At 45.3% G+C, this 24,527-nt stretch overlaps 1 long non-coding RNA gene across 2 annotated transcripts in view; it reads right to left on the reverse strand.

The window, feature by feature from the left end:
• The window catches only part of LOC138849406 (uncharacterized), a 305,173-nt gene that overhangs the window by 126,374 nt on the left and 154,272 nt on the right, over positions 1-24,527 (reverse strand). For both annotated transcript variants that reach the window (XR_016232907.1, XR_016232915.1), the window contains exon 4: positions 23,781-24,131. This is a non-coding gene — a long non-coding RNA (uncharacterized LOC138849406). The remainder of the gene's footprint in view (positions 1-23,780; positions 24,132-24,527) is intronic.

The following is a 24,527-nucleotide window of genomic DNA, read 5'->3' on the forward strand; positions in this document are numbered from 1 at the left end:
CCCTCCCCCCTCCTCCTCCCCCCCATCCTCCCACTCTTTCTCTCCTTCTCCTTTTTTTATTTTATGTTAACCTCCTTCCTTCAGTTCTGAGACCTACAGAATTGAAGCAGCAAACAAAAGCAACACAGAACATAAACTTATCAACAAATGCTTCTGTTTGTAAACTTCCGTAGAATTCATACACGCACGGACTCATTTTTCTGTTCCTCCTTTTATGAGGACTAAGCACCGGCCAGTGTCATAGAACTTCTAAAATCAATTAACTTCAGGGGAGTCCACCAGGTCAGAGCAAATCTGATGTTTATCTATTTATCCATCTAATTTTGCATAACTCAGGGCATCTTTCTGAGCATGTAGCATCCATCGACTGCACCTTTCTCTCCTGCTCTGGGCCCAGGTCAGGTTCATTACAAAGTCATGGTTTCCAGCCTCCACCAGGCAGTAAGCATTCCTGGGAATCTGTCCCATCCTCCACTTAGGCAAATGAAAGTCTGCATGTCCATCAAAGCTTCCACTTTATCACTGTCCTCTTGACTCAGAGTGACCCCTCACCTCCTGTTTCGCAGTGAAAACAGGAGTTGTGAGTGGGAACTCCCTCCCCATCCACTTCCAAGGACATCTGTGTGGTCCTGGGAGGGGGATACACTGGACTCAGTTCCATCCTAGGCCACCTTCTCAGGAATCCTGTGCTATGGATAAGCCCTCTCCCAATCTCTGTCTTCTCCTTTTCTAACAGTTCTTCTCCATCAGGATCCAAGAGTACCTGGAGTTATTCCATCGCAGAACCCAAAGGGAGACAGACAACAGCTTCCCCCTCCCCCTCCCCCTCCCCCTCCCCCCCCTCCTCCTCCAGAGTTGGCCCTTCCAGCTCTCCTCGCCATCTAGCCTTGTGTGCTGGAAGCAGGCCCACACTCACTTCCCCTCTCCCCTCCAGCATGGTTAGGAGCTTTGGAGGAAAGTGGGTTTGAGTGCGACCCCTTCTTCCTCCACCTCATTTAGGTGATCACAGGCATAGTGTTTAACTTCTCTATGTCTCTGTTTTCTCAAGCGAAGTAGAGTAAACATTACTTTTACTTGATGGCTTGCTGTGAATATAAAATACAGCAATCTTGGTAAACAGTTTAGTGCGGTACCCAGCACGTAATGAGCCCTGAGAAATGTAGCCGTTCTCGCTGTTGTTGTTCTTATTATTAAATCCTTCAACTCTGAGACCTCACTTCCCCTCTCACTCACCATCACTGCTTTTCTCCTTTCTGCTACAAAGGAGAAAAATCAAATCAGTCAAAGACGATTTTTTCAGATTTCCCTCACTGATCCCTTTGGGACAACTGATGACCTCCATGACATCAGTGGTCTGTGCATTTCCTAGCCTCCTTCCTTTCTCTAACTCCGTTTTTTTTTTTTTTTTTTTTTAAGAGTTACAGAGAGGCAGAGGCAGAGAGAGAGAGGGAGAGAGACAGGGAGGGAGAGAGGGGAGAGGGGGAGAGGAGGAGAGAGAGAGATCTTGCATCTGCTGGTTCACTGCCCAGATGGCTGCAGGAGCCAGGAGCCGGGAGCCACACCTGCACCTGCCCACTTTCCATCTCCCCACGTTCCCGTAGTGATCTCACCACTCTCTGGCCTCCGCAGCCCAACACTGCTCAGATCCACATCTGTGCTCCAGATCTTTCTCCCAAGATCCGGATTAAAAAATTCAACTGCCAGGCAGGGCACCTCTACGAAGATGACTCCCAGACACTTGAAATGGTGCCCTCCGCCGGCGCCGCCCTCTGCCTTCCTGTGTGGAGCATCACTCGCCTCTCTGATCTTCCAGGAACAGCAATGACACCCACTCCCAATCCCAGGGCTGCTTCCTCCGTGTGTCCCTGTCCTTTCTCACTGGGGCACTGCTGCAGTCAGCACATCACTGTCCCCTTCTGTCGCTGGGTGCCCATCTAATTTCCTGCTAGGATGTGTGTTGCATCCTCTCGGAACCGTTCTCTGTTCTCCTGCCAGAATGAGCTCTGTTTCATCAAACTCCGAAAACATGGAAAAGTATCAAGAATGGTAAAGTGAACACTCACCTTCCCACTACCCAAAATCAATAGTGATGTATCTAACACCAAAATCTTCCCCAGGCACCTGCTTGGCTCACTGTCCCTGGGACCAATAATGAACTCGGTGGCAAGGTCAACTGGACTCGTCCAGAGGTCCCAGTCTGCTCTCACCACCTCCCAGCTCTGCAGCCTGAAATCCAGACCTCAGCAAACCAGTGTGTTCTTCCCCCATACCAAGCTCCTTCTCCCCTCCCGGCCCTTCCACCTTTGAGGAGGCACAAAAGAGATGAGAAAATGCCTGAGAAAGGGACGGATGGTGTGGAAATAAATATCAGGGCATAGTTGGCGGTCAGCCCACGGAAGTGGCACTCACAGCTGCACCTCAGATGGAGCAAGTGCAATGCCGTCGTCGGAGAATCTCCGACTTCCTCGGAAGTGTACTGATTCGCAGCCTCCCCTGCCTTCAGAGAACACGGATGGGAGAGCTGGTGAAGTCCATGCACTGTATGTTTTGCATCTTATAGCTCTTTAACATGCTCAAAGGAGAGAACCTAACAGAGAAAGATGATTATAATTTTCTAAGGCACCCAGAAGGCAGAAATCTCTGCCCTGCCGTGCTAGCCAGGGGGTAGAAGTAATCTTTGAATAGAACAGAGAAGGTCGCTAACTTCAATTAAGCCGTCCTTTTCATGAAGACAAAGGAAGCACCCAGAGGTTTTGGGCAATCCCTTTGTTTTATGGAGGCAGTGAAAAGGCAGGCGAGGAAGAGGCGCAATCTTGCCAGTGCTTGTGACAAGCCTCGCAAATGGTCTTATTTTAAGGCAACACTGGTATTCCTCTTGCTACCCAGTTACAGGGAATGATGCCTAGAAAATGACACAGTCCCTGGGAGGCAGGATGCTCTGATTTTAGTCCACGTAGAAGTCGGCGTGCAAAGATCACTAAATGCCCGGTGCTGTGTGGATGGGTAGGATGAGTGAGCTGCCGCGGTGTCACGCAGCCACACAGCCACACCACCGCGGTGTCACGCAGCCACACCCCCCAGTGATGCCTGTGGGAGGAAAGGGTTGTACAAATAAGCTGCCTAACTCCCAAGGTTATAATGGAAACGGCCCCAGTCTCTGCGGATGATCTAGGCTGAAAGCCTTGCTACTGTTGGTTCTGATGTCAGTCGCTGTTAACTAATCACACTTCTGCCTCTACAATGACTTTGGTAAAAGGTAGGAAGAAAACCAAGGAGTCTCGCTGCTAATTTAAAAAATGGTGATGAGAGAACAAGAAAGGGAAGTCTGTGGGTGAGATCTGGATAAGCTGTCTGCGGATTTCGTTTGAGGATTGATTCTCCCTGTTAGGTGTGAGAACTAACTATCCACCCCCGCGGGTACCATTTACTCTGAAACAGAACCGACCCTCCAGCCAAGTGAGACATTTGTAAAGCGGTGCCATGCTGCTTATGTAAAAAGCACATTACCTTTCAAAGCAGGTGCTCCGGAAAAATTAAACTTGTGTCAAGATAGATGTTTTAATTTGTAATGGAAAGTTAACACAGATGGCGGTGAGGAAGGCTCTAAATTATCTTTTAATTGATTATTGGAACTTTCTATCGTGGTGCACACGCCCTCCAAGTGGCCAGCCCAGCAGGCACAGCGCTCAGCAGGTGCACTCAAAGGTTTCGGTGACGCCTGAGTGGCACTTTGCATGCGAACTTCAGCAAAAGATTAAGGAAAATACAGATTGCAAGGAAAGAGTTTTTGGAAAACTCAGCCTCTGTCTGAGGTACAGTCCGTGCTACACAGTGAGGGCATATGTGTGGGCACAACTCACTCGCACACACACGCAGAGGACGAGTTAAAGCACAGGGTCTGTGTTGTGGTACAATGAGTTAAGTTGCCACTCTCAGCACTGGCATCCCATATGCGCACCAGTTCGAGTCCTGGCTGCTCCGCTTCTGATCCAGCTCTCTGCTACTGTGCCTGGGAAGGCAGCAGAGGATGGCCAAGTGCTTGGGCCCCTCCACCCACATGGGAGATACAGATGGAGTGCCAGGCTCCTGGCTTCAGCCTGGCCCAGCTGTTGGCCTGGCCACTGCAGCCATTTGAGGAGTGAACCAGTGGATGGAAGATCTCTCTGTGTCTCTCTCTCTTCCCCTATCACTCTTTCAAATAAGTAAGTAAATATTTAAGAAAAAGAAGGAATCAGAGCACCGTGAGCTCACACTTGTCTCTAGAAGCATCGCCCATTGGAAGGGCCAAGCCAATCCCTTAGATAAGTAGAGTGGTCACTCTTCTTAAGTGCCAAACATGTGCCAGGACCATGGCTCTCCCTTTGCCAGTATGATTTGTTTCTTTCTTTCTTTCTTTCTTTTTTTTTTTTTTTTTTTTGACAGGCAGAGTGGACAGTGAGAGAGAGAGAGAGAGAGAGAGAGAGAGGTCTTCCTTTTCCATTAGTTTATCCCCCAGTGGCCACTGCAGCCGGCGCGCTGCGGCCTTTGCACCACGCTGATCCGAAGCCAGGAGCCAGGTGCTTCTGGTCTCCCATGCGGGTGCAGGACCCAAGGGCCTAGGCCATCCTCCAGTGCACTCCCAGGCCACAGCAGGGAGCTGGACTGGAAGAGGAGCAACCGGGACAGAATCCAGCACCCCAACCGGGACTAGAACCCGGTGTGCCGGCGCCACGGGTGGAGGATTAGCCTAGTGAGCCGTGACGCCAGCCGCCAGTATGATTTCTATAATCTCCCCATAGCCATATTTGGGAAATTGCAATATCTTTATTTCACAAATAAAAAACAGAGAAGCACTTCACTACCAACCTACTGTGTGACCTTGAAAAGAGCCATAAGGTCGCTTGCGTTGAAGTGAGGCTTGTTTCCTGAACACTTGCTTCCCTTCGTCAGTAGAAATCGACTCTGGTTTTATGTCACATCTGTTGGTTTATTCCAAGGAATTGAGAAGCAAGTCACAGGAATAGCGTGCTTTTATTTAATTATAGTCTCTCCCTCACAAGAGCATGCTTTCTCTGCAAAGCTAAGGATAAAAACTGGGAAGGCTGACAGCGAGCAAGACGTTAGACACGGGCAAGGACAGCACAACCAGGCTGGAAAGCAAACCTGCTCAGGGCTGAATCACAAAAGCTTCCTGGGTTTTGTCCAGAGGGTGACACAGCACTTTGGAAGGACTTTCATTAGTAACTATTTACTACGGCACCCCTTCTGTCTCCAGGATGGACTGGAGCCCCAGCTCAGTCTCTTGAAGCTAAAATATTTTGGAAATTGCAGTCCTACTACATGTTAAAACTCCTAACAGTCTTTCTTCTGCAGGGAATTACGTTATAGAAAAGGCAGGTCCTGAAGCCCACGGACTTGCCCACGCCAGCATCCTTATTAGCCCTCCCCTGCTGTTCACTGCTACAGCTCCTCCAGCTCAAGGAAGAGACGCCCTAATCCACGCAGAGCAAGAGCGAAAGACGATGATCGCTCAGCACCCACAGCAGGAGCCCATGTAAAACTCTGCCTCTACAATACATTTTCACGTAAATCACCCATCTACCTTTGGCTGGTTTTCCCTGGGAGTTAAAGCTTTTACCTAACATGAAGCTGTTAATATCACCCTCTCTCTTCTCTTTTTCTCTGTTGCTCTTTGAAATCAATATAAAAATTTAACTTTTATATTTAAAATCACAATCACGTTATGCCAGAATACATCCTCTCTTTGAAAAACTTGAATATACGGTAGGCACTTGGCCTAGTGGCTCAGACACTTGCGTCCCACACTGAAGTACCTGGCAGTCCAGCTCCCAATTCTAGCTTGCTGCTATTGCTCATTTTGAAAGACAGCAGGTGATGGTTCAAGTGATGGAGTCCTGAATTAAGTCCTGATTGATCTGAAATAAGTATAGGGTTCCTGGTTTCAGCCTCACCAAGCCCTGGGAGTGCGCGCGCTCTCTCTCTCTCTCTCATAAATACATTTTAAAATTTTAAAAAACCTTAAATATGAAATGTATCCTCCATAAGTTTTTTCTCCTTCCCGACAAACAGAAAGTTCCTAATGAGAAAGTGTAAAATGCTTTTGGTGTGAGACCATCCAAAACACACACACTCAGGCAGACACAAACACATTTCTGCATCCGAAGGCTTGACAAAAATGGAGGAAGAGTTGTTTCAAAGGAGAAGTAGGATGCCTGAACAAATGATATCCCAAATGGTGCATGTGGCGCCGAGGAGGGAATTTCCGCCAGCACAAACCGCCCTTTGCCACAGGCAGGCGAGAGTCTCTGGGTTGGAATGAAGGCTGGCTTCCATCTCACCGAAATGCTCCCAGCCCAGCAGGTCCTGGCAGGAGTGGCCACACTCGCCTGGTGGCTGAGCACATCCACGGCCTGCAGACGGCTCTCTTCTGGGGTTCCAGCAGGCAGCTCAGGCAGCATCCTGAGAAGAGTGAAACGCGGGCTTCGGGAGGAGAGGGGCAGGGCCTGGGGAAGATGTACGCTTTGTGAAGTGCACCCTTTTTCAGGGGTGCCTTGCTGGAAGCCCCCCCACCCCCGACCCAGTAACAGAGCAAATCTCTTTGTTTCAGCAGCATGTCAAGGAATTCATAGACCAAGAGCCAGTGGTGCAAGAATTCCATAGATTCCTTCTTTGACACTGAGCTATTTAGAGTGTGTTTCTGTCTGCATGCAGAAGCTAAATCTCATTACCACACATTTAGTCTAACTCCAGGTTTACCCCTCTAGCATATCCCAGCCCACGTTCCCTTTTATCCCAAGACAGATCCTCTTCTGCCCCGGGAAGAAAAATAAGCCACAGCCGTCCAATGGTGATGAGCCTCTGCGTGTTCCTGTGAACAAGCTTACCCACCCACCCCTACAGGCCCTGCTTAGTGCGATAGCGGGACTTCCTCCTGCTGCTCCAACCCAGACACATCCCACACGGGACTCATCACACTCCCTGCAAAGCCCAGTTCTCCTCTTAGTTCCCCAGATGACAAAGGACCACACCATCCACCCTTCACTGTCCAATCCAAAACCAAAATGTCATCTGTCTCCTCCCTCTTCCTCACTTCTTAGACCATCAGCCCAGCCCTGACCCTTTGACAACTGACATCTCCAGCCCATCTCCTTCCCTCCAGCTCCAGCATCGACAGCTCAGCCTTGAACTATACAACCTGTAGCCAGCATGGGCTTTCCCAGCAGAGCTCAGCTTGTGTTTCTCTTGGTTACAGCCTTTTCCGGTGGCTGTCCACGGCTTTCCAGAGTCCAAAGACCTTCCCAAGGTGTGGGAGGTCCATCAAGTTATGGTCCTTCTGTGTATCTCAGTCTTTATCCCTAGGCACGCCCCACCCTGTATTCTGTAGCCAACCAGTCTGAAGGCTAAGTGGCATCTCCAAAGCACTAGGCTCTCTCTAGCCACCCATGCTTGGTAAATGCCCTTCTTTTGCCTAGAATAAGCATTTTCCACCCAACATCTACTTGTCCTTGAGTCTCACTTAGCTTTCTGTAGCAACATCCTTTTCTCTCAACGTTCTTTTGGGTGCTGTCTGTGTATGTCCTCATAACCTCTTTTAAGCTACCATATGGATCCCACCATGTTGGCTTCTGGGTCCTGTGCATGCAGGGGTACTTCAAAGAGTTCACGCTAAAACAGAATTAAGTTTACTTTGAGACGAAATTTTTTTTTAAAAAAATCCACGAATAAGGTTTTCATAACATACATTTTCCATGAACTACCTGAAGTTCCCTGCTATTGTATCTGAAGATTTAGGCACAGAACCTGGAACACATTAGGTACTTAAATATCCATTGAGTGAATGAGTGAATGCCTCTTGAACGACTGAACCATGTACTTCTGATTATTTTAGCAATTGATAGTTCATCATTCTGCCTCCCACCACCACCCACCCTCACTCCCTGCCTTGTCTTTTATTGACATTGTCACTGATCTGGTCCCTCTGCGGTTCCTAACCTTGCCCTCCTTGGACCCTCTGGACTAGGTGTATGTATGTGACATCCCTACTGTTTGACCCTTGGAGTTCACACGGCCAGCCTTATTGCTCCCCAGTCCTCTCTTGGGTAGGCCCAGCCTCACAGAATCAATTTTTGGTCCCAGTCATTCTGATGGCCTATGCCTGGGCTGGTCACCACCCTATCTCTCTCCATCCATGATGTCATGAGTTGGGCATTTCAATACACACTCAGTTCCTGGAGCCCCTCCTCAATATTCAAACACAATTACCCCATTTTTATCTTTTTAAATTGTGGCTGTGATGTTGGGGCCGGACACACACAGCTTTGTGGCAGATATGTCCTCTCCTGGACAAGAAATGAAGGCCAAAAAGAGATGCTTTGTGCTCTCAAGTCACAGGAGCCTCCAAAAGCAAGGCCGTGGCACCATTCCTCGTCTTCCTGCAGAGGAGCTGTAGGGATTTATCCAGAGCTGTTTGTATCAGAGAAACCCAGGGCGCAACATCCTGGGGGAATTTTTTTCTCTTGTGAACCAACTGTTGTGGGACAGTGTAAAAGAGGGCCATGCTGTTCCTGCAGAGGGAACTCTACGGCCATCCTGGCGACTGTGCAGTGTGTGCTCAACAGCCCACCCCCAGCCTACGTGCCCAGTGTCACAGGCCAGCACTGTTAGGACACTGCAGTTGAGCACACTGCACCTCCGAGTCCTAGCAGCGGACCCTGAGACCTCGCTCATCCACCTTTCCAAGCACGATCCTCTGCTGCTTCCCTGTGTTTTCTATCGCTTCAGTCTTTATTCCTGCCCCTCTGACCTTGTTGCTTAAATACTGGACTTGACCCTACCTCTGCTACTCTTGATTTTATGCCTACAAATGCCCTTCCAAATGTATAACATGAGGTTTCCCTCTATGACTACTACTGACTCATTTTCCAGCTTAGGATTCCAGGGGCAGAGGAAGTGGGAGGGCGGGGAGGGGCCTGCTTCACTCTTTTGTAACAACCCACCGTAATGGAGATGAATCCACTCCTGCAAGACCCAGCCTACTCCATGAGACCGGCATTAATCCATGGGTGAGGGTGGAGCCCTCATGACGTAATAATCACTGTCTCAACACCACCACACTGGAGACCAAGCTTCCAGAACATGATCCTTTGGGGACAAACTACTTCCAAATCACAGCACCTGAGCTCGTGTAGACAGAGACCTGAGGGTAATGCTAGAGGCCAGCTAGGTTGTAATTGACAGATAGAATGAATCAGCTAGCTTTTGAAGAATATTCTGTCTCTTATTTATGCCACTCCTGGATACGCTACTGTCTCCATCTAGGGAATTTTTTATCTAGAAGTTTCAAAATTTTTTTTTAAATTTATTTGAAAGGCAGAGTTACAGAGAGAGAGACAGACAGAGAGAGAGAGAGAGAGAGAGAGATCTTCCATTCACCAGTTCACTCCCCAAATGGCTAAAATGGCCGACCCTGGGCTGATCTGAAGCCAGGAATGAGGAGATTCATCCAGGTCTCCCATGTGGGTGGCAGGGCCCAAGCACTTGGGCCATTTTCCACTGCCTTCCCAGGTGCACTAGCAGGGAGCTGCATCAGAAGTGGAGCAGCTGGGAATCAAACCAGCTCCCATATGGGATGCTGGAACTGCCACACCACAGCACCAGCCACAACATTCAACATTCTTAAAGGACACAAGGTGGAACTGAAAATACTGCATCAGACACCACAAAAATGTGGAACAGCCTTTAAGAAGGAAGCTGGACTCTTGATCTCAACAGCTGTTAAAAGTCATCCTTTTTCCAATTCCTTCACCTGCTCACCCGATTGCTTGTAAATGAAGATGCCAGATCTCAAGGAGAAGAGGGTACAAAAAATAGAATGCCATTTTTTTCTTCTCCACTGTCTCACAGATAATGATGTGGGAGCATCCGTCAGTATAAATGACCAGTAAATTAAAAGCTTAACTGGAAGCCTATAAAAGGCCATCTTCACTCCCTCTTGTCTACTCCCTTTCTCATACAGTGCACAACACTACTTGAGAGAAGGCCCCCAAAATTATCTCTAGCCAACTCAATTGCTAGAGCCAATTATTTGGTGAGAGGTCTTTTGTTAAGCCTCAAGCTTTTGATTGGTGAGTTTAATTTAAAGAGATTCCTCCTTCTCTTAAGACTGAACCACATCAAATGGTGTCTTTGCTTCTCAAGGCAAGAGAGAGTATTTATAAATTGAAAGGGTCTTGAAAACCCAAGAAAAATTTAAGACCTTTAAAAGTTATCTTAAGGCCGGCGCCGCGGCTCAATAGGCTAATCCTCCGCCTTGCGGCGCCAGCACACTGGGTTCTAGTCCCGGTCAGGGCACCGATTCTGTCCCAGTTGCCCCTCTTCCAGGCCAGCTCTCTGCTGTGGCCCGGGAGGGCAGTGGAGGATGGCCCAAGTGCTTGGGCCCTGCACCCCATGGGAGACCAGGAGAAGTACCTGGCTCCTGGCTTCGGATCAGTGCGGTGCGCCAGCTGCAGCGCGCGGCCATTGGAGGGTGAACCAACAGCAAAAGAAGACCTTTCTCTCTGTCTCTCTCTCACTGTCCACTCTGCCTGTCAAAAAAAAAAAAAGTTATCTTAGACCATACTTCCACCCCAATACTCTCCATGGCGTGATTAATCTAAACCATAAAACCCATAACGCAAAGTCAAGTGTTCTGAAGGATTCACTCTGTGAATTTAGAACTTGACAAAGAAATACAAATATTCATAACAACTAGGTCACACATCAGCTCCTTATTCTGGTTAGGATCAATTAGGAGGAAATATGCGGAAAGGAAAACACTTAAATGACCATACCACCTGATTTAGCTGCTTTGGCTAAACCTCTGCCCAAGTACATGCCCTGGAATCTGGAGACAGGAAGCCATGGGACCCTTCTTGTACCCTGTTACTGGACAACTGATTAAAAGAAGGCAGCCAGAGTCTCCTTCAATGACATTTGTGTTCAGACACCAACACTGCAGAACTTAGCCCAACTGCAGGGCTCAGAAAATTATGCAAACCAGCTGAGCCTCTGACCCCTACTTTCTGAAATTGGTGCAGTAAATCCATGAGTTTGGGGAGAGAGACAAAGGCAGAGAGGAGAGAGGAGTACCTCAGAGCTTTCTGGTTCCACTATCTACACTTCCTACAAAATACCATTAGAGCCCCTGAATTAAACTGCTTCTCACATGTGCTTCCTTAGATTTCTGCCCCTTGCCACCCAGAGATGCCTGATCACACTGCATATCCTCCGTGAGTCCCTTTGTTATGATTCACAAATCCCTGGGTTAAACCACACCTTTGGGCAATTATTATGTATTTCAACAAAAACCCAATTCTTACAAATGCTCTGGCTCCCATGGTTTTGTGACTATGGAATTTTATTACACAAATGACAAAGCTGGAAACCACATCCCCAGGTTTTCAAGATTCTGTAACACAACAATGTCTATCAAATCCCTTTCCTGTTTTAAAAAAGCAGCAGCAAAAAAGAAACATTATGAACCTACTGAGAGTAACACTGATGCCCAAGCCCCCTACACACACACACACACACACACACACACACACAACCACTACTACTTACTCTTTATCACACCTGCCTTTTTCAGTTGTCTGGGATTTCGGGTGGTTTTCTTTTGTTTTGTGCTTTGGCAAGTGGTTGGCAAGCTCAACAGGTTTTGCTGAATTTTGCAGATTGGAAACAGCAACTAACTGGAATCCTTGATGGTAAAACAGAATTGTGCAGAAGGCACTTCCCTTCTCCTTCTTTGTCTTTGCACAGTCAAACAGAATCAATGGCATTTAGGAATAAGGACCAGAATAAGCGAATGTGGTGATTACTCTTTTACACGTGTATGTTTAGTTCTTTATGCCTCGGTCGAAGAGAATGTCACTAGTATGAACTCATATTAGAAGCTGTTAAAATTTCATAAAATTGTCATGATGTAAGATTCTTCTCTGTAAGGACGTCTGCGGCAAGGAGTTGCTCTCGTGTGCTGGTTAACTGACGTGGTATGGCAGGCCTTTCTCAAGTACACCATACAAATGCTCACTCAAACACACCCAACTGGGCCTGCTTGCTCCTGAGCATTCGGCAAACTGCAACCAACGTGTACTTGCTTTACCATAAGAATTGAGCTTTTAAATCTGCAGCAAGATATTAAATAAGACTTTTCTAGGGTTGCCAGATGAAATTCAGTATGGCAGTATGAAACTCAGTCATTTTAGATAAACAACAAATGTCACAGAGGACACGGTATACTTTAAAAACTTTTATTTGCCAAATCTAGCAAATTTAACTTATCTTCTTGTCTCAAACAAATCCCACTGACCCTCCAACACTGAAACCATTGAGTTTTTTTGTTTTTTGTTTTTTGTTTTTTCCTTTTATTTAATGAATATAAATATCCAAAGTACAGCTTATGGAGTACAATGCCTTCCCCCCCATAACGTCCCTTCCACCCGCAACCCTCCCCTTTCCCACTCCCTCTCCCCTTCCATTCACATCAAGATTCATTTTCGATTCTCTTTATATACAGAAGATCAGTTTAGCATACATTAAGTAAAGATTTCAACAGTTTGCTCCCACACAGAAACATAAAGTGAAAAATACTGTTTGAGTACTCGTTATAGCATTAAATCTCAATGTACAGCACACTAAGGACAAAGATCCTACATGAGAAGCAAGTGCACAGTGACTCCTGTTGTTGACTTAACAAATTGACACTCTTGTTTATGGCATCAGTAATCACCCTAGGCTCCTGTCATGAGCTGCCAAGGCTATGGAAGCCCCCTGAGTTCACCGACTCTGATCATATTTAGACAAGGCCATGGTCAAAGTGGAAGTTCTCTCCTCCCTTCAGAGAAAGGTACTTCCTTCTTTGATGACCCATTCTTTCCACTGGGATCTCACTCGCAGAGATCTTTCATTTAGGTTTTTTTTTTTTCCCCAGAGTGTCTTGGCTTTCCATGCCTGAAATACTCTCATGGGCTTTTCAGCCAGATCCGCATGCCTTAAGGGCTGATTCTGAGGCCAGAGTGCTGTTTAGGACATCTGCCATTCTGTGGGTCTGCTGTGTATCTCACTTCCCATGTTGGATCGTTCTCTCCCTTTTTTATTCTATCAGCTAGTATTTGCAGACACTAGTCTTGTTTATGTGATCCCTTTGGTTCTTAGTCCTATCATCATGATCAACTGTGAACAGAAATTGATCACTGGGACTAGTGAGATGGCATTGGTACATGCCACCTTGATGGGATTGAATTGGAATCCCCTGGTATGTTTCTAACTCTACCGTTTGGGGCAAGTCAGCTTGAGCATGTCCCGAATTGCACATCTCTTCCCTCTCTTATTCCCACTCTTATATTTAACAGGGATCACTTTTCAGTTAAGTTTCAGCACTTAAGAAGAATTGTGTATTGATTATTCAACCAAAAGTATTAAGTAGAACAAACAAAAACAAATACTAAGAGGGATAACATATTAAGTTGTTCATCAACAGTCAGGGTGAAGGCTGATCAAGTCACCATTGAGTTTTAATATTCCTAAGAAAGCTGCTGGACACGCCTGGCCCCCAGGTGAGATTTGAGGATTCTGCCAGAGCCTTTGCTGGGGGGTCCCTTCATCCTCCACCTCTTTGCTACACGCCTGCAAGATTAATCTTTCCGAGGTTCTACTTCCACATCTATCATCTGCTATCACCTGCAAACTCCACTGAGCCAGGGCCACGTGCTGTTTGTCCCTATTTCCTCAGAACCCTAAGAACACAGAGAAGATGTCCAATAAATGTTCCCAGAGATGAAATATTTGCCTGTGGCTTTCTGCTTCAGTTCCAGGCTTTTCTCCCTGTCGTGGAGAGCCCTCACAATCAAGTTCCAGCTGGACAGCCTCATCCTTTTAATTTCTTCCCAAGGAGAGCCTTCTTGCTTATTAAGCTTTGCTCTTGCAAATGAGTTCCACTCCTTCTCTTTCACTCAAATGAATTCCACTCCTTCTGCCCGTTTGTCTCATGTGGGAACCCATCCTGCACGTCTTATCTCTGCCCCTTGAGCCTTTGCCCACACTTTCTCAGAAAGGCAGTTCAAGCACCACAACTTTTTTTTTTTTTTTTTTTGGATTATTGCCCCCAATGCCGTCTCTGTTTCATCCAACTGACCACAGAGCATAGACAGTTTTCCCTCCAGTGGTTTGCTGTTTGAACTGTTATTCAGTCCCACCAACTTTGAGGCCCTTAAAATCAAGGAATGTGTTATATATGTCTCTTGTCTGTCCCACTGGCATAATGCTTGCCCAGTAGATACGCCCCACAGAAAGTACTGGGTATTATTTCCATCCCTTCTAGCATCTTCCATCAAATCACAATTTGTGGTTTAGAATCTCCATAAGCAACTAGAGAACAAGGTATTGAGTGCTTCCATTGCTCAGCTTCTCAACTCCCACCCAACCAATTCCCAAATGCTCCAGTTTAGAACAGGCTGCTAGGTTCTGGGCCTTGGGTTACTTTAGCTGATGGGTTCCCATGAGCTAAACCCTGTATACTAAAGATATTTTTAAAAAATCTATTTCATTAAAAAACAATGCTTAGGAATTTGTTTAGGGAAAGCACTACTTTTTTTGGTCCCCGGAAAATTTTCATCAATTCAAAATTTTAGAATCCCATCTCGTTTTGATGTGCATTGTTCTGACTAATAGAAGTTGGACATCTTCATGTTTATCAGACATTTGTTTTTCTTCTTCTTTTATTTACTAATTCATGTAAAATATATTCAGCTGTGTTCTGGTTTGGGTTCAATTTGAAATCTGAACTTGAGATGACTTTTGGGAGTAAATACCCCAGGTGTCATCGTTGAAGTATAATGTTAGAGAAGACAGATCATGGAGCGTGGTAGATGTGAAAAGCCAACTAGGGTTGTCAAAAATACGTGTTTGCAAGGTTAGTTTTCCAGAATTACCCTTTATCACTGGCCAAGTGAATCACAAATGAACAACTTAAAACCTAATCTTAAGCCCTGTGCTCACATTAGATGTTATGGGATTTTGTTGGGGTAAACTAAATCAGATTTCCAAGAATCAAACATATTGGTAAGTGGGAAATGTCCAGAAGGCAATATCAATAAAGCTGTATCTGCCACTCCAACTTGACACTGAGACAGAGACAAATCTGGCAGGGGATAGTGGCTACACTGGGCTCGGCAGAGCTGACAGTGGTCCCAAGTAATGAAATCGTAGCATCTGCTCTGGCTGAGTATAAGTTGTTCAGAGCAATTTTTCTGGCTACAGGGCCAAAGTCAGCACTACCCACTGCAGATCTGAGCATCAGGAATGTTGACACAGAGTTCAACATGAAGCAAAATAAGACACGTTGTTGTAAGTCAACCATTATATTAGCTGGGTAGGAAATCGTTTTTAGAGATGACAACAGGCCAGGATACATCATTCCACTTTGTTATGGAAAGATGTTCTTAGGGCATGACTATAGATAAGCGTGCTGGACTATCATGGCCAGACACCAGGACTCTTAATACCATAACTAAGAAATGTTGAATACACAGGACTCCTCAAGGAGGAGTGATCCTGCCTTATCTGCCCAGTTTGGAGACGATGAAAACTATGCATGATCCTTCACAAAGCAAGAACGGGCAGCAGGCAATGAGAATAACCCTCCACCATGCTGAGATCTCTTTCCAGCTCTGATGTCATTCAGGGAGGCAATGAGGTTACCAGTGATGCCTCTCTCAACCCCAAATCTCGACCGTCAAAATAATAATAATAATAATAATAATAATAATAATAGCCACAACAAGGACAGTGCCTTTTCTATGCCAGGGACGGTGCTTTATTTAGCACTTAACATAATCCTATAAGATAGGGCGGACCATTGAGGAAATGACTCGTGGTGTGGCATAAATTCCCAGAGGCCCTTCAGATCTCTGGAGCTTCTGCAGACGTGGGTGAGAGACAGCATCCTCAGTTACAGAGCAGACTCAACCCCAGCATCCCGTGCAATACCTGGTGTGAGTCCAGCCTTTGCCTGCATTTCTGCTTCACTATTTCTTCTTCCCTGGTCTTGACTGAATTTCTGTGTGGCCATATAAGGCAATTAGCCCTATAAATGTACCCCATCAAATGTTGAATGGGAACGCTTCCAAACTCAGTTTTAAAAGGTTGAGAGAGGGAAGACTGTGACAAAACACTCTGTCACCTCCGATGCATAGTGAGAAAATCCAGCCCGCTATCTAGAAACTACTCTAAAAAATCCTTGTTTGTATGGCTGTGCTATTCTCAAATGACTGTTTTTATGATCAACTCCTATTCCAAGTGACAAATGGGAAACAAAGCTCTTGAACTTCTGTGCAAAACAATCACCAAGTTTTGTTTTACCGTGGTGACTCAGAGAATTGCAGTTACATTGTCTTGACCTCAGAAGTCTTTGTTTCTGAAAGTAACTACAACTAAACTTTTTTCTTCTCCACTGAAGGGATGTTTGGTGGTCTGTCCTAGGGCAGAATCAATCCAGGGTACATGGCAATCACTTTCTTCCTTATTCTTACAGTTTGGATTGTCAACTCTGATTCTGGGGTCTTTGGATCCATTGGTTAAAAGTTAGGAATTCCACTGTGTGCTCATCAGCACATTGCATTCCCTTTTGAGATCTGGCTTTGTCACTTAGTCATGAGATAATGTTAAAATAATGTGGCAGAAGAACTGCAGTAAAAAAGAATTGTAGGGGCCAGCACTCTGGTATAGTAGGCTAAGCCTCCGCCTGTGACACCAGCATCCCATATGGGTGCTGGTTTGTGTCCTGGCTGCTTCTCTTCCAATCCAGCTCTCTGCTTATGGCCAGGGAAAGCAGCAGCAGATGGCCCAAGCACTTGGGCCCCTGCACCTATGTGGGAGACCTGGAAGAAGCTCCTGGCTCCTGGCTTTGAATCACTCCAGCTCCAGCCATTGCAGCCATCTGGGGGAGTGAACCAGAATATGGAAGACCCCTTTCTGTCTCTCCCTCTCTTAATCTGTAGCTCTACCTCACAAATAAATAAATAAAAATCTTTTAAAAATGTAATTGCGACAAAGTTAAATAATCTATTGGAGACTTCATTAGGAAATGGACATCAAAAGAAGATTTTATTCATCTGGGAAGCCTTTAGTGGGCACCATTCCACGGACTGCAGACAGTGAAGGCTGACACATGGAGAGAGTGCCACAATCCTTGGAAGCATGTGGACCTCGCTTTTGCTGGACTGGGGTCTTCTGGATCTCAAAGGTGACTTGGCTTCTCTTTAATTTTGTTTTGAGACTATTGACACACACGTAGTTGTTCCCAATTTTCCCCACTGGTAACATCATCCATAACTGTAGTGTATTATCACAACCAGGACATCGATGTTGACTGAATCCACCTAACTTAATCATAGTTCATCCGTTCTGCAAGCACTACCTGTGGATGTGTGTATATGTGTGTGTGTGTGTGTGTGAGTGCGTGTGTGGGTGGGTGTGTTTAGCTCTATGCAATTTTATTGTTTGTGTAGATTTGTGTGACTAACACAGTCAAGACACGGAAAAGCTCCAGGGCATCCCCTAATTTATTCCCTGTCTGCATGAGTTTTTTTCATTATAAGAAGGCTTTGTTTTCGAATGGAATTATACAGTGTAAGCTGTTCGTTTTTGCTTTTCTTACTAAGTATCATTTGCCTGAGAACCATAAAAGTTATTGCATAAATCAATAATTCATTCCTTTTTCTTGCTGAGTGGTATTCCAAGGTATAGATATAACACAATTTGTTTTTTGTTTTTTGGTTTATTTTTTATTTTTATTGACAGACAGAGTGGACAGTGAGAGAGAGAGACACACAGAGAAAGAGAGAGAAAGGTCTTCCTTTTGCTATTGGTTCACCCTCCAATGGCCGCCACAGCCAGCGTGCTGCGGCCGGCACATCACGCTGATCCGAAGGCAGGAGCCAGGTGCTTCTCCTGGTCTCCCATGCGGGTGCAGGGCCCAAGGACTTGGGCCATCCTCCACTGCACTTCCGGGCCATAGCAGAGAGCTGGCCTGGAAGAGGGGCAACCGGGACAGAATCCAGCGGCCCGACCTGGACTAGAACCCAGTGTGCCAGCGCTGCAGGCAGAGGATTAGCCTATTGAGCCGCGGTGCTGGCAGATATAACACAATTTGTTCAATCACTCACACACGGAAACACATCTGGGCTGTTTCCAATTTGGAGCTGCTGTGAACATTTGTGAGTGAATTTTTGTGTGAACATAATTTTCATTATCTGTGATAAATGTCCAAGAGAACAATTCCTAGGTTGTGTGGTAAGTGTATTTTTAATTTTGTAAGAGACTGCCAAGTGATTTTTCTACAGTGGTTGTACCGTTTTTCATCACCACAGCCATGCATAGGCAGCCTACTTTCTGCACACTCCTGCCAGCATTTGGTAATACTGTTTGTTGCTTTTAGAAGTTATTCCAGTCATTCTGATTGGTGTAGTATATGTCACTGTGGATTTAATTTGCATTCCCCAGATGGCAGATGATGTTGTACATCTTTTCATGTGCTTATTGGCCATCTGTACGTTCTCTTCAGCGAAACGTCTGTTCATGTATTTTGCCCATTTTCTAATTGGATTATTTGTTTAAATTTTATGGTTCAATGTTAAGAGTTCTTTATGTATTTTAGATACAAATCCTTTGTCAAATTTGTGGTTTACAAATATTTTCTCCAGTCTGTAGCTTGCATTCTTACCCTGTCAACAGAGTCTTTCACAGCAAGGCTCCTTTGATCAGTTTTTGCTCCTGTGGACCAAGCTTTGGGTACCAAGTCTAAGAACTCTTTGCTAAGCTTTGCTGGGTTTGGAAGATTTTCCACTCTGCTTTTCCCCAAAAGTTTTTTAGTTTTCATTTTACATATAAACCTATTGTGCACTTTGAGTTAATTTTTATATAAGGTATGGAGTTCAGGATGAGGTTTTTTTTTTTTTTTTTTTTTTTTTTCTGTTTTTCTTTTCCCTAAGAGTGTCCAATTGCTCCAGCAGCATTTGTTGAAGAGATGATTTTCATCCCGCCTGGATGGTTTTTCCACTCTTGTCAAACATCAGTGAGGCACACCCCTGTGGGTCAGTAGATGAGTTCTCTTTTTGATACCACTGATCTATGTGCCTACCCCTCCAGCAATTCCCTCTGTCTTGGTTACTAGAACTATATAGCAAGTGTTAAGATCAAGTAAGGAGCCAGCCTTGTGGTACAGTGGGTTAAGTGCTGCTTGCACCACCAGCATCCTATATCAGAGCATCAGTTCAAGTCCCAGCTGCTCCACTTCTCATCCAGCTCCCACCTGGGAAACAGCAGATGATAACTCAAGAGCTTGGGCCCCAGCCACCCACTGGAGACCTGGATGGAGTTCCTGGCATTTAGCTTGGCCTCGCTCAGCCCCAGCCATTGCAGTTATTTGAGGAGTGAACCGATGAATGAAATGTCTCTTTATCTCTGTCTCTCCCTTTCTCTCTGTCACTCTACTTTCAAATAAATGAAATAAATCTTTTTTTAGAAAAACATTAGGTAGAATGATTACCTCTAAATTCTGCTTCTTCCTGACATTATCTATTCGAAGTCCTGTGTATTTTCACATAGGTTTTAAAATAAGTTTATATCTATTTTAAAAAGCACAGTGTGCTGTACAATCACTTAATTGGGCCCTTGCATAAAATGATACACAAAAATTAATACATAAGTGGATCAAAGACTTAAATGTAAACCCTAAAACCATAAAATTCCTAGAAAAAAACATGGGCAACATGGGAAGCAGACACATAGAATGACAAATACCCAAAACAGCATCCTGATCTCAGAATCAGCCCCTAAGGCCTGACTGAAAACACCATGACAGCATTTCAGGCATGGAAAGCCAAGACCTAGTGGCAAAAACAGTTCTGCATGAAGGATCTCTGTGAGTGAGATCCCAGTGGAAAGAAGGGGCCATCAAAGAAGGATGCACTTTTCTCTGAAGGGAGGAGAGAACTTCCACTTTGACTATGGCCCTGTCTAAAAACTGACGGAATTTGTGAACTCAAAAGATTTCCATAGCCTTGGCAGCTCATGTCAAGAGCCTCAGGTGAGCACTGACATCATAAATAAGAGTGTCAGTTGTTAAATCAACAACAGGAGTCACTGTGCACTTGCTCCACATGCTGGACCCCCGTCCTTAATGAGTTGTACTATAAGAATTAATAGTAAAACTTGTCTTCAAACTGTAGTTAATACTTTGTGTGTCTATGTGGTTACAAATAATTGAAATCTTTCCTTAGTAAAGAGTTGGCCTTCTGTATATAAAGTCAATTAAAAACAGATTTTAATGGAAAATGGAATGGGAGAGGGAGTGTGAGGTGGGATGGGAGCATGGGTGGGAGGGAATGTGGGGAAGGAACACTATACATATGAAAATTTCTATTCATTAAATAAAAATCTTAAAAAAGCTTCATATCACTGGATTCAGCAATATTTCTTGGATATGACATAAAAGGCCCAAGAAACAACAGAAAAAATGAATGAATTAGGATTTACGAAAAGTTTTTTAAATTGTGCATCGAAAGACACCATAAGATTTTAAAAGAAGGAAGCTTACAGAATGAGAACCAATATTTATATATTATATATCTGATGAAAATTAATGATCTTTATGAAGATTATGATATTTAGAGAATTCCTGCATCCTAAATTTGAACCCCACAAAGCCCAATTTAAGAATTAGAAAGTGATTTTAATAGGCATTTCTTCAAGAAACATATATAAATGGGAGCCAGCACTGTGGAGTACTAGGTAAAGCATCCCATATGGAACCGGTTCATGTCCCAGCTGCTGCATTTCAGATCCAGCTCCCTGCTGATGAGCCTGGGAAAAGCAGCAGAAGGTGGCCCAAGTGCTTGGGCCCTGCATCCACGTGGGAGACCGGGAAGAAGCTCCTGGCTCCTGGTTTCTGTCTGGCATAGCTCTGGTGGTTGCAGCCATCTGGGGCGTGAACCTGTGGGCTGGAAGATCTTTCCCTTTGTCTCTCCCTCCCTTTCCATAACTCTTTCAAATAAATAAACCTTTTTTAAAGAAAGAAGATAATAGAAATGGCCACTAAGTACATGAAAAGATGCTCAACATCACTCATCATCAGGGAAATGCAAATCGAAACTGCAGTAAGATCCTGCGTCGCGTTCATTAGCTATCAGTAAAACATAAACAACAAGCCAGGAATGTGGAGAAACTGCAATCCTGTGCCCTGTTGGTGGGAATGCAAAGTCACACAGCCTCTGTGCCAAACAGTGGGGCAGTTCCTCATAAAAGTGAAAAATAGAGTAACCATATAATCCAGTAATTCTGCGCTTACAGCCGAAAGAATTCAAAGCAGGCTCTCCAAGAGATATTTGTACACCCATGTACTTAGCAGCAAAATCAGGGAAGCTATCCAGGTGTCCATCAACAGATGAATGGAAAAAGAAAATGCGGTATACAGTCAGCCCTCTTTCTACACTGCTGCTACACTCGTGATTCAAGCAGCCTTGTATGGAAAATATTTAGGGGGCAGGCATTTGGTGAAGCAGCTAACATGCCACCTGAGATTCCCATATCCATATTGAAGTGTTTGGTTTTGAGTCTCGCCTCTGCTTCTGATCCAGCTCTGTGCTAATGAACACTCTTGGAGGTTGGGTAATGGCTCAAGCTCTTGAGTCCCTGCACTGATGTAGGAGATGTGGATTGAGTTCTTGTCTCCTGCCTTCAGCCTGGCTCCATTCCATATGTTGCATGCTTTTAGGAAAGTGTACAAGAAGATAAAAGATTTCTCTCTCTCTTTCTCTCTCTCTCTCTCTCTCTCTCTCTCTCTCTCCCCCTCACCATCCCTACATTAAAATAAATATATTAATATTTTTTAAAAGAAAGTATTTGGAAACAAATTGCACACTGAATGTGAACAGACCTTTTTTTTCCTTGTAATTAGTCCCTAAGCAATACAGGAGAACAATTACTTAGATAGTACTTATGTTGTATTAGTTATTAAAAATAGTCTAGAGTTAAAGGACACAGTGGGATGTGCATAGGGACTTTGGAATCCATAGATTTTGCTGTGGGGCGGGGGAGTGGGGGTGTCCTGGAACCATTCCCCTGAGAATACAGAGGAACAGCCGCACAATGGGCTAAAACACTACACTGAAAGAAAGGAACTTCTTTTTTTTTTTTTAAGATTTATTTATTTTATTTGAAAGTCTGAGATAGAGAGAGAGAGAGAGAGAGAGAGAGAGAGAGAGAGATCTTCTACCCACTAATTCATTTTCCAGATGGCCACCACAGTTGTGGCTGGACCAGGCCAAAGCCAGGACCAGGAGCCAGGATCTAGGAGCTTCTTTCAGGTCTCCCACGTGGGTGGCAGGGGCCCAGGTACTTGAGCCATTTTCCGCTGCTTTCCCAGGCCATTGGCAGGGAGCTGGATTGGAAGTGGAGCAGCCAGGACACGAACCCAGGCGCGTATGGAATGCCAGCCTCACCTGCAGTGGCTTTACCTGCTACACCACAATGGCAGCCCAAAAGGAAGGGATTTCTTACACATAACACATACGGAGGAACTTCATGGGCATTGTGCGAAATGGAGTAAGTCAATCACACCAGAGGAAAACCAAAAAAAAAAAAAAAAATGTGTGATTTCATTTACCTGAAGTACCTGGCAGTGCCAAATTCATGGAGACAGAAGTTAGAGTGGTGACTGCCAGGGCGCTGGGAGGAGGGGAGAACAGCATTGTCCAACGTGTGCAGTGTTAGTTTTACCATATGGAAATGAGGGACTAAGCACAGAAGTGGACAAGGGTGTTGAGTGCTTTCCAGCAGTCACTGGCTCCACCCCACCTTGCGTGCCAACCCAGCACACTCAGTTTCCCATGATGCACCTGAGTCTCCCCTCCAGAAAGAAGATGCCTTTAGCAGGTGTGCACTGAGCTTCACATGCAGACCCCATGAAAACCTTCCCAGAGGACGTGATCCATACAGAACCCCACCAAACTCCACCAATTATTGGGGACCCAATAAAGGGGGCCACTGAACCAAGGTGGGCTGCATTTTTCTCTCCAGGAGGCACCTTCTCCACATGGTGTACAGCTCCCCTCAGGGGGCTTCCTGTGTTCACCTCTGAATGTGCACTCATTTGCTCTCTGCAGATAAATCCTGCTCTCGTTCTTGTACTTTCTCTGTCTCTACACTGAATTCTTATCTCACATAAAGACAAGAACCTGGAATAAAATAGTTGGGCCCCTTACCCCCACCACATAAAGTGGTGATCCAGCCCACAACACAAACTGTCATGGAGATGGATGAAGGGATGGTTGCTCATCATTGTTAACGTATTTAATACCACTGAACTGCACACTTAAAATTAGTTAAGGTGGTCAATTTTGTGTTATGTGTTTTTCACTACAATGAAAAAAAGTTCAAAAGAGAAGAAAACAACATACTGAGATTTTGCTAGAATTGTACTGAGCTGATAAATGGATTCAGGGACAACTGATACTTGTGTTGAGTCTTGTTGCAGTCTTAGAAAAGATCAATCAACAAATCTAGAAAAATCTTCTAAAAAGCATGTCCCACCTGTGTTTCCCACACCCCAGATGAAATCAAGGTGATATCAGGAGAGGGTAGGAAGATTTGGCCACCGGAAAGGGCTGAAAGTCTATTCTAATTTTTGCTCAATTTATGCATTCTCTCACAATGGCCATTCACCCAGAAACAGAGTTACTCACCTGGTCCATCAGGTTGAAAGGTCTTGTTAAAATGCAGGCATCTGAAGGCTGTGACATTCCTTGAATTTGCTGGAATCTAGCACAACTTTCTTGTTAGCATTCAGGCTGTCACACTGGTTGTGGACACACCCAAGCTCCTCACGTAACCTCAGGAGTGAAGTTTCTCATTGACAAAAGGGGCTAATGGTTCTCATCTCACACTTGAGTGAGGTTTTATGAAGTACTGGGTGCCTTCTTTGCTGTCTATATACTGTTACAATCCCTCTGCCGTCTCATAGGCACCAAGACTGTGCAGTGGAGTCCCACATTCTGTTTAGGTATTCTTGGAGAAGAAATCCGGAGTGAGCTGCTCTGCCAAAAAAAGAAGAGAAATGGAAGACTTTGGGTCATTCAGGGCTAGAAGAGAAGAAGAGACCTTCCCCCAGAGGGAGAGCTTCATATTAAAGCAGATGTGGCTACAAGACTAAAGCAGGGGCTGGCACTGTGGCGTAGTGGGTTAAAGCCCTGGCCTGAAGCTCCAGCATCTCATATGGGCGCCGGTTGGAGACCCAGCTGCTCCACTTCCGATCCAGCTCTCTGCTCATGGCCTGGGAAAGCAGTAGAAGATGGCTCAAGTACTTGGGCTCCTGCATCCATGTGGGAGAACTGGAAGAAGCTCCTGGCTCCTGGCTTCGGATCAACGCAGTTCCAGCCATTGCAGCCAGTTGGGAAGTGAACCATCAGACGGAAGACCCCCACCCCACCCCC

Source organism: Oryctolagus cuniculus, chromosome 4, assembly GCF_051225735.1.
Source record: "Oryctolagus cuniculus isolate XC-2025 breed Fujian yellow rabbit chromosome 4, ASM5122573v1, whole genome shotgun sequence".
NCBI classification, from domain to species: domain Eukaryota; kingdom Metazoa; phylum Chordata; class Mammalia; order Lagomorpha; family Leporidae; genus Oryctolagus; species Oryctolagus cuniculus.